The sequence below is a fragment of the Centruroides vittatus genome, unplaced genomic scaffold (assembly GCF_030686945.1).
Source record: "Centruroides vittatus isolate TY-2023 unplaced genomic scaffold, ASM3068694v2 contig_782, whole genome shotgun sequence".
NCBI lineage: Eukaryota > Metazoa > Arthropoda > Arachnida > Scorpiones > Buthidae > Centruroides > Centruroides vittatus.
The window spans coordinates 463,470-477,222 of NW_027122503.1; the positions used below are offsets into that span (position 1 = coordinate 463,470).

Here is a 13,753-nt window from a genome sequence, read left to right on the forward strand (position 1 = left end):
TCGAATAAATATTATTTTCTATAAAATATAAAAATTATGCTGAATGAACTTTAGATTAATTTCAAATTGATTTAGATTAGGGATTCCTAACTTGATCGTTAGCAATCTCCGAGTAATCAATCGAGAAATTACTAGGGTGAAGGATTTGATAATTTGTTCTTATTTATATCAATATAGGAAGGGGTCGTAGAATTAAATATAAGTTCGGAAAGGGGTCGACAAGAAAAAACACGGGTACCTCTGATCTAGATGATATAAATTCCGTATTAGCCTATATATTAATACAACATTTTTATCAATATCCTTACGTTTGTTTACTCAACTTCATATTCTTTCATTCATGTAATTCTATTCAAGGTATATTGAACTACTAGTATATCCTTGAATAATCCTCGAGATAATAGTGAAAAGCTTGTATTAAATTTTTATAATCATTACGCTAGATGTGTTTTCGATTTGTGTATCATGCATTCAGGGTTACGAGTTTATTTATAGTTTTATCATGTTAAAAAAAAAGTTAATTACTTTAAGTTTAATATATAAATTTATGATAATTATGTTTTTATATAGGCAAAAATTCCGGCTATTACATTCTTTTCCCGTTTTCTCAGAATGTTTCTGAATATATAATGAGCAGAAACTTTGAATTTAATTTCTTAAGCAAAAGTATATGAAAATGTTTGAACTACACCATACCCTGTTCTATACCCTTTTAAATGAAGACATAGGTGATATGGCTTTAGTCAGTAAATACATAATCTAATAATTGTATAAATGAAAAGATATAAGTATGCTGCATGTAACCTACTAAATATGTTCCGTGTGTATATAAGTTATATATATACATAATAAACGCATATAATTAGAGCCGGATTAGGGCCTTTTGTGATCTTAAATTATTTCATATAACAGGATAATAGGTCTTTTTCTTCTACAAATAACAACATATCTAAAAGTGCGAAGCCCTAAACTAGAACTTTTTAACGCGAAGCCCTAAACTAGAGCTTGTGTAACTTATGTATAAATCTGTTCTTGTATATAATAAATATCATATTTACTTATATAGATGTTATTATAAAATTTTAATTACGAAAAAAAAACAATATTAAATAAATTTTCAGCTTATTTTACGGTTTGTGATTTGAAGAACGAAATCTTAACCGAGTACACATACGATTTGCCGGATAATTATTTAACACTTTACAAAAATGTAATATCAGTCAGAAATTGTATGTCTGATTATATGTAATATCAGTCAGAAATTTTATAATTCTTATTCATAAATAAATTACTTAGGGCTTATAAACAAATAAAGAATGGCCAAAACTCAGTTAAGTATAGAAAACGTTTAAATTTTTACAAAATTTATGTATATTTATAACAATTTTGGTACAGTTGGTTTACTAATAAGCAATTTATCTTTTACAATGGCTAACTGACTATTGGAAGCCCTATATTAACATTAAGATGATTTTTCAAAATATAATTTCAACAAACTTAGAATTAAATTAATACATTCTATCAAAGGTAAGGTTAATTACATATATAAATCCTTATTCGAGATTATAAGTTATACAAATTACAAATTAATTATAAATAACTATAATTTGTATAAAGAAAAGACAGAAATACCTGCTTATTCCTACGATGCGATATTCCGTAATGTTACTTCTATTATTTTCCTGCGATGTTTGGTAGCAATAATTGCGCAGGGAAGTGTCCTTGGTTAACTTGACATCAGGTAAATTATGTACGAAACTTGTTCGGTGGTAAATAGAGTTATCTTGAAGGCCAAATGTTTCTATAGACGATTTCTATGTTAAATAATAGCAATTTTATTTATGAAATACGTTCGTTTTCCTGTAACATAGACAGAAATACTTTTTAAAATAATTATCACAATTTTAACTCTTTCAAATTATACAAAATAATTACGAATAATTAAAATAGAAGTGGTTTTGCTTCAGGCATTGTATTAAATTAAATTATTTAAAAAATATTGTGTCTTCGTTTTCATATATAAACGTTATAGTAACATTTTGAAATAGCCTAATTTGATTTTACTTAATTTATTCCTCTATTTTTATCGTTATATGCTTATTTTTACACTGTCTTATACGTTACTTTCACTCCAAGAAGAAATCGAGAAAGCCATTAATATATGTATAATATTTTAAAAAGATCATAATATAAAAATTTAATAACTTAAAATGCTCAAATGAAAATTAAATATTAATATTATATTTAATTTTCATTTAAATATTAAATAATGAATAACTTATAATAGAACTGACATTTAACTAATAATGTAGCAACAAGTAAGTAACGCTCCATATGAAAGAGTGCCAAAACATCGCTAAACCGTAAAAATAATAATTATTATACAATAATAATCATGAGTTTCAAAATCAAAATTTTATAAAAAGTCTTAGTTTTTATAAAAATATTTAAATTAATTTTAATTGCTTTCATGTCCTGTTATGGAGGCAGAGGGGCTATTTGACATTTACGGGACCTTAAAAACACACTAAGATTCATTTTGTTGCATTTCTTGTGTATTAAAATAGAAAAATCTTTACTTTTTTGTCATATTTTATTGTTTAGAAACATATTACATTTTAAAATCTTTTTAAAAGTTAATTGAAAGGTATCAACTACGGACACCTCTTGGCATCTGAAAGGTCCGACGATTTCAGAAATCGAGAAGAAAGGTTCATTCGAATAAAGACAATCAAATGCATCTTTTCTAGTTAAATACTCTCCAATAAAGTATGAGATGCTAATAAGTTAAAATAAGGCATTTAATTGCTCTTAAATTTCTCATATGAAAGCATCGAAATGCATAACACTAGTTCAAGCTTAGATAATCAATTACTTCCAAAATAATTAATTACAATCGCATTACCCTTTTTCTTAATTTTGAAATTGATATTTTCAGTTGTTAAAATATTATTTAGAATTTTTTATATGTAATAAAAATGAAATCTTTAATATACTAGGCCTATTTAAATAAATTATTTTAATGTTATATCCTACATGTTCTATAGATCTTACTATAAATTCAAATTTATTACTATCTGAATGTATTTATATCTATATATATTTTTAATCTCTTTCCACTCAGTGGGGATTAAGAGCGAATTTTATTCATAACAATCGTGAATTCGACCAGACTTCACGACGAGAACGACCGGGTAGCGAGAAACCAGAAAGAAATTTAAGTTAAGCCCTCCTACATTTTTATAAATTGTATTCGAACCCATAAAAAAGTTTACTAATACGTAACAAATTTACATAAATATACTGCAGATTTCCAATAACTAATTAGTAGCAATAGCACTTTACAAAAAATACAGAATATGTTATCACTTTCAAACATCTTTTCGATATTTCAAGGATTTAAAGCCGTCGTGACTACCTTGAAAACGACCTCGCTTTGCACCTAATACGATTCAAATAAACTTAATTCCATTCATTCCTTCAATGCAATATGCATATTAAACGTTACGTGTTATCTGTTATTAATAGGCCTATATATACGAGCTGAGAATGAAAAGACCCAGGCAAGCCATTTTAAACTTTTTTCTTTGAAACCTGTAAATAAAATCGAAACAAATAAAAACAGATTGTTTAAACCACTTATTATTACAAATTATTCATTCCATTTCATTTCTTGTGTATTAAGAAAAAAGACATTTTTTTTAAAAATATAATGCAATTTTGGTTAATGTTACCTTAGGTGCCAAGATGGCGGCTTGTCTTTGATTCCAGCAAGGAAACAGTGGGACGCATGTTCTAACCTAACCTAACCTATTCTAATAAATTATCATAATTATTAGCAACCAAATGATTAGAATAGGTTAGGTTAGGTTAGAACATGCGTCCCACTGTTTCCTTGCTGGAATCAAAGACAAGCCGCCATCTTGGCACCTAAGGTAACATTAACCGCAATGGTTAACACTTTTTTTTAATATACTGGGGGCTTTAAAAAGATAAACGGCCTAGGATCTCTCGATATTTGAAATTTAAAAAAAAATTTCCTAAATTTACCGGTTTTTTAACTCTTTACGTATAAAATTCTCTAATTACTTTCCGGGAACTGTTGCAATGATTAATGTAAAGTAAAAAGTTTGCTTTAAATGTGAAAATGATTGAGATAAAGCCCAGCTTTGTCATTACAAGAATTATCTCGAAAAATTGCGTAATTTAAACATTTAAATTTTTTTCTTTTCTGTTTCCAGGACAAATATTATTTATATCGGAAAAATACAAAACTGAAAAATAGAATGAATTTAATTAAATGAATTTCATAATGTAACTTAATTGTTTTCATTTACTTTCTTAAAGTAATTAAATATAATTTTTTAATTACATTTATTTCATCTAAATTATTTAATTTTTGTATATTTAATAATAAATAACTATTATTATAACTAGTTTAATTATTATATCTTTTGTAATTTTACATGCGCTTGTGTCTCTATGTGTTGTGCAAACGTTATATAGGCCTATATATATATGAAAGTTTATTTAAATATTTTTAACAACTTTAATAACTTGTAATAAGTAATGTTAACTAACAATTAACTCCTCATACTGGATCTATCAGACCCCATTTCTGACCATTCAGCCCCTATTATGAACCCGACAGAATCCACGGGGGGAATAATTAAAAAGGTGCTGTTAGTCCTACAGGACGAAAAAAGACAAAATTGAAAAAGTAACCTGTGTCATAATATATAAATGATAGAAAAACTAAGATTGTTGTAGAAAATTTTTATCGTAAATTATTGAAGATTTGGCTTTGAATTATGTAAAAGAAATTGCTTTTAATAATAATAATAATAATAATAATAAACTATTAATAAATTACGTATTTATACATCTCCATATCGATGTGTCATCCAAATTTTTCATTCTTTACTTCCAGTTATATCTTTTGAATTTTCTCGTCAATTTTAATATTTTATTATAAACTTTTTAATTAATTCCACTCATTCCTACTTCAAATCTTATTCTTCTAACAACATATTTTTAAAAGTATTAAGTTGACTGGTTCTGTAGTCTAGCTCATTTTTATTATTCTTGCCTTCATAAACGAGTATCATCTGTTCTTAGATAAAATTCTTTATTAATTACGGGAATGGAACTGCAGTAAAAACCAAATCTCTTGAGTCTATTGTAGTTTAAGAAATGGAAATATAGCTAAAACCAATAGTTTTTCTAGATTAACTTCCATTGATTTATCTATGTTACATCTATGTAATTATTTTCATTTTTTCATCACCAATGAATTTCATATTGCAATAATTTAAGATCTTAAGCCGCAATATTGAACTATTCTACGTAGATAGGCAAATGAAATGTGAAATATCTTATTTACCTTTTCATTCTTCAATTTCATTTATCTCTTATTCCATTTACCTATATATTAGCCAAACCTTACCTCGTAGATCCCAACTCTGCTAAACAATCTTGATTATTCCAGTTTTTATTTTGCGTTTTAACATTTTTTAATTAAAATCTTTCAAAATTAAATTAATATATTTTGTTTTTCGGATATTTTATTTCTTAACAAACTTTAGGTTTTAAGTTATTTATTTTTATTTTGTACATTAATCCCCCTTTTTTACTATCTTCCTCTCGTACAGCTCATATACTATCAAATTGATCAACAAAATCCTTGACCGATTGCAATGTTTATATACAGTATATATATATTTTCTAAGTGCATAAAATTTCGAAATTTAATATTAACCTTAATAACATAACATTTAAATAATTATTCATTGTTATGTAATTTGTCCTTTTCCATACTCTATAAAAGACAATATTGTTTTTTCATATAATTACAGAAATGACCTCGGAATAATCTTTGATTAATTTAGAGTAGTCATCACATTTTTTTTTTTTTTTAATTTGCCTGATTAAAATACAGACAGAACGCGATATAGCATCCTCGTAAATAGGGTCACCCTCGTAAAGTGCCAATGAATACTATTTAACAAATATTTCCCATAAATATTAAACAGAGAGCCCTTCAGAATTTGTGCGATTTTGCATTGCAAACCATATAAATCATCACCAAATCACGAGATTTTCAAACCTTCAAACTTGTGAGTAAACCTCATTACTTATTAATAGCCTATGTTAGGACTAAAGCTCGTGAATCGGATAAAGCTAGGATTAATCTTATAACCTAATTATTAACGTTTTGAGGTGCTTCGGTTTAGCGCAACACTCCATTTAATGCCAATTTCAGAGCCGAACAAATCGTTTTTGAAATCAAACGGAGGTTTAACTACTTTCAAATTTTATTTTACTCGTAAGATTCATCATCATTTGAGCAAGTTGCATAATTTAAAATGTCGACACGAGTTAAACTGTTTTAAAATAATTCGTAGTATTTTAGCTAAAATTTATTCATATGAACATTGATTTACACAAATATTTGTTTAAACAGATAAAACTATTTTTAAGCCCAAATAAATTGATTTAAATTAATGCTAATGAATTTATAAACGTACTGAATTTGCATTGCAAACGACATTTCACCAAATTATGACTTTGAAACTAGTGCATAGACCTCGTTACTACGTATAATTCTATTTGAGGTACTTTAATTAACACCACACTCAATTTGGGTGCTAATTTTACAGACGAACAAATGGTGGCTGGCATTAAATCGAAGTTTGGCTGTAATAGTTTAATACTGAGTGAATAAAGCTTATGCATTGATAACTAAACCTATAAAATACCTAACTGGGAATTATTTATTATAGGAAAAAACAAAAAACAATATTTTTTAAATGTTAAATATTACAATTCCTAGACAAAAATTAGAATATTCACCTAACTGAAAGTTTAGTGAACATTTTCTTATGGACACAGAGTACAAAACTTTTCTCGACACTACATAAACAATGTATATGTATATTTATTATACCCATTAATCAGAAAAATTAACTCAAAAGTTTTTTTTATGAATGAAAGTGAAATGACGAAAAAAAATTGAATAACACTTTTACCGTGACAAAAAATTAGAATATTAGCAAAATCAGCCAGACAAACAGCCATATAAAACAAAATTATAATGCAAATTCATATTGCTGGGCAGAGCAGTAGAACAGTACATGGGGCGTAAACGCGACATTAGTGACAGAACTAAAGATACGATCATAGCCTTGCACAAAGCGGGAAGAAACCAAAAAGAAATTGCGAATTATGTAAAGTGCTCTCAGCCAACAGTCTCTAGAATACTGAAACAACAAAACCATGTTCAAGTTTTAACTAAAAAACTCCAGAAATGTGGACGTAAACGAGCAACGATTGCGAGGAATGAGAGAAACTTGAAGAGGATTGTCGTGCGAAACCGCTTTAAAAGCGTTTAACACTCGCATGCACAATGGAGAGCAACTGGAGTAAACGTTAGTAGCCGAATTACATGCCGAAGGTTGCACTCTAAACTTTCAGTTAGGTGAATATTCTAATTTTTTTTTTGTCTAGGAGTTGTATATAGACAATTATTGGAATAAATCTTTTATAAGCATTTAATATAAGGATAAGAAACATCTAACCACCCCGTATAAGAATTATAGAATGTTAATTACACGCGGAAAAATAATTAAGTAATTACTGTATTTTATAAAAAAATATATTTAAATATAACTTAAAATTTTTAAAATTTATTTACATTTTAAGTTTCATGTGTTGCATAAATGTTCTTCCTTATTTTTGGCAAAAAGGGAGATTTTTCAGGTAAAACTAGGGCTACGGAGTCGGAGTCGTCAAAAATCCGCTGACTCCGACTCCTTTTTACTTCCCAACTTGAAAACGGAAAAGTATTGGAATCGTGTCAAATTTGACCCTCCGAGTTTTTTGCAAATCTACATGTTAACAGACCTCCTGAACCGAAAAAAAAATGTCAAATAAAGAGGGAATATTCGTGTGTATGTGTATGTGTGTGTTTGTATTGGCTCTACTTTGTTTAATTTCTTTACTCTCTGTTATGAAATATTAAACAATATCTCAGAATAGGTAAAGTTTAAGAAACGAGATTTGGCATAGTAGCTTGTGTATAAATGGGTATTAATGCTATTAAATTTTGGTTCTTAATTAAAGATAAACAAGGTGGAGACATAGGAGTCATGTGTCATATCTTCAGTGTAGTCGGACTTAATGATTATTTTACTCTTTATTAGCGTCCACAATTTTTTATGAAACTCGTCTCTACCCTCAAAATTAAGCTTTTTGTCATTTTATAATAGTACAGTAAAACCCATTAAGATGTTCTCGTCTGAAATGTTGGAATGTGTATGGGGGCACGATTTAGTTCAACCACTTTGAAGCTTAATAACTTCTCAGTTAAACCATCCAACTCCAATTTAAAAACCACAGAAGTTATTAGGCTTCAAACAGGATGAACAAATTCGTGCCCCACCCACACAATACATACGGGAGGGAAAGAAAAAACGAATCTTTTGCATATCTCGCCATTTCAACGTGTCCTGAGTCCAAAAATGTAAAAATTTGGGAGGGGTCAATTTTTGACCGATCGCTACACTTTTCCTCAGTTACATATAACAGCCGGGAAAGTAAAAATTATCGAAAACACGTATATAGGCTATATTGACTGTGTCATTACTTAGAGGAGTCTTTTAGCTTTGGAATAAAAACGTTTCTACGTTCTATCTTTATTAGAACGCTATTTATTGAATCTTTTATTCTGAGGTCACGTGATGACATCAAAATTCCCGGGCCTGTTTTGGTCAACAAGTTCGCCCTTACTTGGAGTCGGATGGTAAGGCAAAGTCGGTGTCGGTAGATTTTTACACGACTCCTCAGCCCTGGGTAAAACATAAAACTTAACAATAATCCCGCTTTCCAATATACACTGTAAGCTAATATGCAAGATTTATATATTTTTAAAATTCGATTTTAATTCTTTCGTTCTACGGTTTTTCCTTGAAAATCATATACCTAAAAAAGGATGGTCGGGGGGTGGGAGAAGGGAGTAGACAATCCGGATGAACAATCTCTTATGAAAATTTCTAAATTGATCCATACAAGAAACCTGGATTTTCCAGAGCTAAGCAAACTAGTTTAGGACCTTATGCAACAAGGCTATAGTTTAGGGCCTCGTGTTTTAAATTTATTATACAATTCAAGGGCACAATTCTAAAACTGACTCTACATCCATCCATCAGGATGTACTGTACTGTACAGTACATCTTAATTCACATCAATTATTACATTTTATTTTCACATTAACGTATATTAATTTCATTTAAAAGATATACACTTGTCATTAATTCTTGAAAAATTAATCTTAATTTAATAAATAATTTTTAATTTATTATATTACAAAAACTATAAAAAATGATCTTACTAGAGTAATAAAATGTTAATGATAAAAAAATGCGAATTATGTTTTAAAATACCGAATCATTAAAATTAAATTCGATTGTTATTCTGATTAAAAAACAAAATGCAAGGCTACAGGCAAGACATGACGGAATTCGTCTTTAAAAGTTTCATAATTTATGGTAGTTTATAAAAACGTGCTAAAATTATAAATAAGTTTATAATTAGACATTTTAAACCATCAATCTTTTTTTTAAATAAAATTTTCAGTTGTAATTTGTGTTGAAATGTTTTTTAATATAGGTTGGCATAGATTGATAGTGTAAAGATGTGTAAAGTTATAAAAAAAAATCGCTGTGCTCCTGTATTACAACCGCTGTGCACCTATACCACGTCGGTTGTAATACAGGGGCACAGCGATTTTTTTAATGTGTGGTTTTAATAATAAAAAGCGATCAAAACTCGCTTTTTGATCGCTTTTATTATTAAAACTACACATTAATTTTTTTCTATTTATAACAGAAATAGGTTTTAATATATAACCTACAGAATAAGCTATATCTTTTGAGGCTCTTATATATAGATTTATAAATAATCTGTAAATACTCTGATAATATGTGTATATAACTTTTACTTATTAGGCCCTACTCTATTTAGAGAAAGATTAGAGCTTTTTAGATGTAATTAATATTGTTAATTAATTAATTAAGGCGAGGCAATCAACTTAGATTTTGATTAATATGTATTCTTAGCTATATATATATATATATATATATATATATGAGACTTTATTCTTTTCGTATAAAGTTCGACTTGATAAGTTTAAAAAACATATTTATCAAAAGTACAAATTCCTTTTTACAAAAGTTTATTTTTATCTCTTCTACAAGATGAGAGTAATTGATATGTTATTTGGAATTTCTGAATTTCTATCTACTTAAAATGAATGCAGATTTATAATACTAAAATATATTAGTATTTACTGCTACGGTCAGGATAGGATTTAGATGTTTTTAACCCTATTAATACTGTATATGTCCTTCCTTTTTCCATTAAATTATGGTAAATTTAAAAGCGTGAAGTTTAAACTGTATTTTCGTAGCGGGCAGCCACAAGCTATCATTTGTTTAGAATATAACTTATGTGAATTTGGTCCTAGTTACGTTCATTGTATTTCATTTTTACATGTTTTTTTTTTTTGTGGAGAATATTTAAGTTAAAAGTCAAGTAGATGAACAAAATAATTGAAGAGTAACCTATATAAAAACTAGAAATTATTGCGAATAAGAACATGGCATACTTTGCGCCATCAACAAACAATGGAGAAATTCACTTAAAAGAATACAAATAATGGCATTATTACAGCACATACGAAATTCTGCTTCTTCTAAACAATGTTATCATAAATAAATAATATAAATTCATTAAAATGTAAAAAAATTTATGAGAAAATAATACAATTAGATCATGAATTTATTGTTCAAATTTTTTTTCAAATTTAATATAAAAATTGAAAAATTTGATGCTTTTTGTTTCGTATTGTGCGTAAAATTTTAAATAATTTTTTAACGAAAATAATTCAAATTTAATTATAAAAGCTAAATTTATTTCAATTACTGACTAGAAAATTTATTAATAAAATTCTCTAAGTACTTGAACAAAAATATTCACTTCTAATAACTATTTAGTATAAAACGAACGTTTAATAATGAAATAAATCACAAAGAACTAACATTTATGTGATTTTAATCGCTAATAAACTGACCTAGAATATAAAAATCTCTATTTTATTTCATATAATTTCATAATTTTATATATAAAAATAGAATATATACGATATTACAATTCAAGAGACACAATTCAAAATAACACGTGGCAAACGGGTCACTAGTGACCCAACCTCTTAAGAGTAATACAATAATAACAAATAGGCCGTTTACGAATTTTCAAAGTTCATAAAGTAGATATTTCACGTTTATCTCCTTACTTTTACGTAAATAAAATACTATTTTTTATAAAGATATACAGTATTCATCCTTTATGTCACTCATTTAATGTATATATTTACATTAATTCTGTAGAATTTCATTTATTTTACTTCATAAAAGATATAAATCTTGTCAACGGTTGTTAACTAATCTTAAAACTCCCGTTCCATTTTCCTTTTAACCTATTTCAATGATAGACATCTATTCTATTTATTTATTTCTTTATATAGATTAATACAATTAACCTATTCTAAAAAATATCCAAATTTCTTAATAATTTTGCAATTTTGATGCTGAATCTATTATTAATTATTTAATAAATTCATGTTTAATTTATATAAAATTCATTCTTAAGGAGTATAAATATAACTCTCCTTAATAAATTAAATAAAATCAATTTATTTTATCAATTTATATCATATTTATTAATCATGTTTATAGGAATAAAGCTTTAAAAAGTTTAATTTTATTAACCTATATATAATTAATTTAACTTAAAATCACTTACAGTTTCTCGACTTCTTTTTAATTTAGAAGAATTAATGGTTAATTCTCATTTGTAGATTTTTTCAAATAAATTTCTTCGAATAAATCTACATTTTTTATGACAAATTCCTTAATCATTTTCCCTATCATCTGTCCACCATGACACAACAGCCTGACTGAATGTGTTAAGAAATCAAGTAATAAAGTAACACGTGGTTAGTTAAATCAACAAAATGAGCTGATTACATGGAACCAATCATAAAATTTCGCTTATAAATCACTTTTTCTAATTTAATAAAGTTTTAAATTGTAAATTTAAAAATATTAATATTTTTTAAACTAATTTTTTTTCCCTCTGATCTATTAAACTTAATGATTTAGGAAGTAAATTATAAATAAATAATTGAAGATAAATTTAAAATATTCAGGACTCTGGTGACAAACCGAATTTTATGAATAATATATTAAATTTTTTAAAAGAAAATAAAAAATAAATTTAAAAAAAAATTGCATTTTGTTATTATATAAATAATTAAATACTTTTAATTGTCTATTAAATGAAATATTAACGATTTTAAATTATTTATTATACAGCTAAGTGATGAATCCTTCAATTTTGAATAATTATATTTTTATTTAATTAATTATTTTAATTTATCTCTTTTAGGAACGTTACAAAATTGATTCTGGTGCTAAATTAAAGAATATTAAATAATAAAAATTAACTTATATGTATTATTTTAACGAAGTCTACGAACCGGTTTGAGGTTGAGAGATTGACATATAATTTGGCGATGCAAAATCATTTTAAAATATGTAATTAATATTTTAATAATAGTTTTGCATAAAGAATTTTGTTTCTGAAGCCTAAAATGTTCGAGAAATTTGATAAATGCATTGAAGTCGTTATCAAATTATTCGAGAAGATCGAGTAAGAAGATCAAATAACAAATACTTTAAAACGCCCCTCAGTAAAGATTGTTATCTGTTTAAACCTATTTTCATTATAAACTTAATACAATAAATATATTTCTATATTCGTAAAGGAAAAATATTAAAAGTAGAATAATTCATACAGAAATATATTACAAGTAAGAAAAGTATCGATGAATATGACTCATATTATTACACATCATATTTTATAATAGTTTATAGGAAATTTTTTACGATCGAGAACATTTATTAAGTAATAAGAATGTTATGAAATAATTATCATAAAATCTTAACTAATAGATTTTAATATAAATATTTTTAAACTAACGTTTGTAATCGGAATCATTTAAAAATATTCAAAATTTTTTTGTAAAAGTTTGCATATAAAATGTCGCAGGGCTTTTCTTAATTTTGACTTCCGACAAGAAAATTAAAATTTATAGTTTAATTCAGCAAAAGTCAGGAGAAATGTTCTTTGTTTCTTTATAATTAGAAAAGAAAAAAAAATGCATGTTGCACGTTTGAATATATAATGAAATATGCAATAGAATTTATAATTTTATTACAGAAGTAATCGTTTTGAAATATTGGTGAAATTATAAAACAAAGTGCAAGTTTTTATAGCAAATTTAGGCCTATATGACAATTAAGATATGAGTTGAGTGTAATAATGGGTGTTGCTTTATTGCTATATCAATTTCAATACCGAAAGTTGAATCAATGCGTTTTAAATTAAGATCACTTTTTAAACAGCCAAGTAACACGAGTGTAAAATAAATATTGTCTTGAAACAGATTTTAAGTAACTATTTCTACCGTACATTTCCTTTAAATGTTGATTGAGTGAAGAAAGCAAAATATGACTTTTGGTATAAGACTACAGAAATTAAGGTACGAGTTTAACGTAAACATAATTAAAGAATCAGAAAGCTTTCTGTAGAAATAACTAATGGGCAAATCTCAACTAAATTTAGTATACATACT

General features: G+C 26.5%; 1 long non-coding RNA gene across 2 annotated transcripts in view; it reads right to left on the minus strand.

Moving 5' to 3' along the window:
- The window catches only part of LOC136981594 (uncharacterized), a 32,151-nt gene extending 30,296 nt beyond the window's left edge, over positions 1 to 1,855 (minus strand). For both annotated transcript variants that reach the window (XR_010881744.1, XR_010881743.1), the window contains exon 1: positions 1,633 to 1,855. This is a non-coding gene — a long non-coding RNA (uncharacterized lncRNA). The remainder of the gene's footprint in view (positions 1 to 1,632) is intronic.
- Positions 1,856 to 13,753: the final 11,898 nt, after the last annotated feature.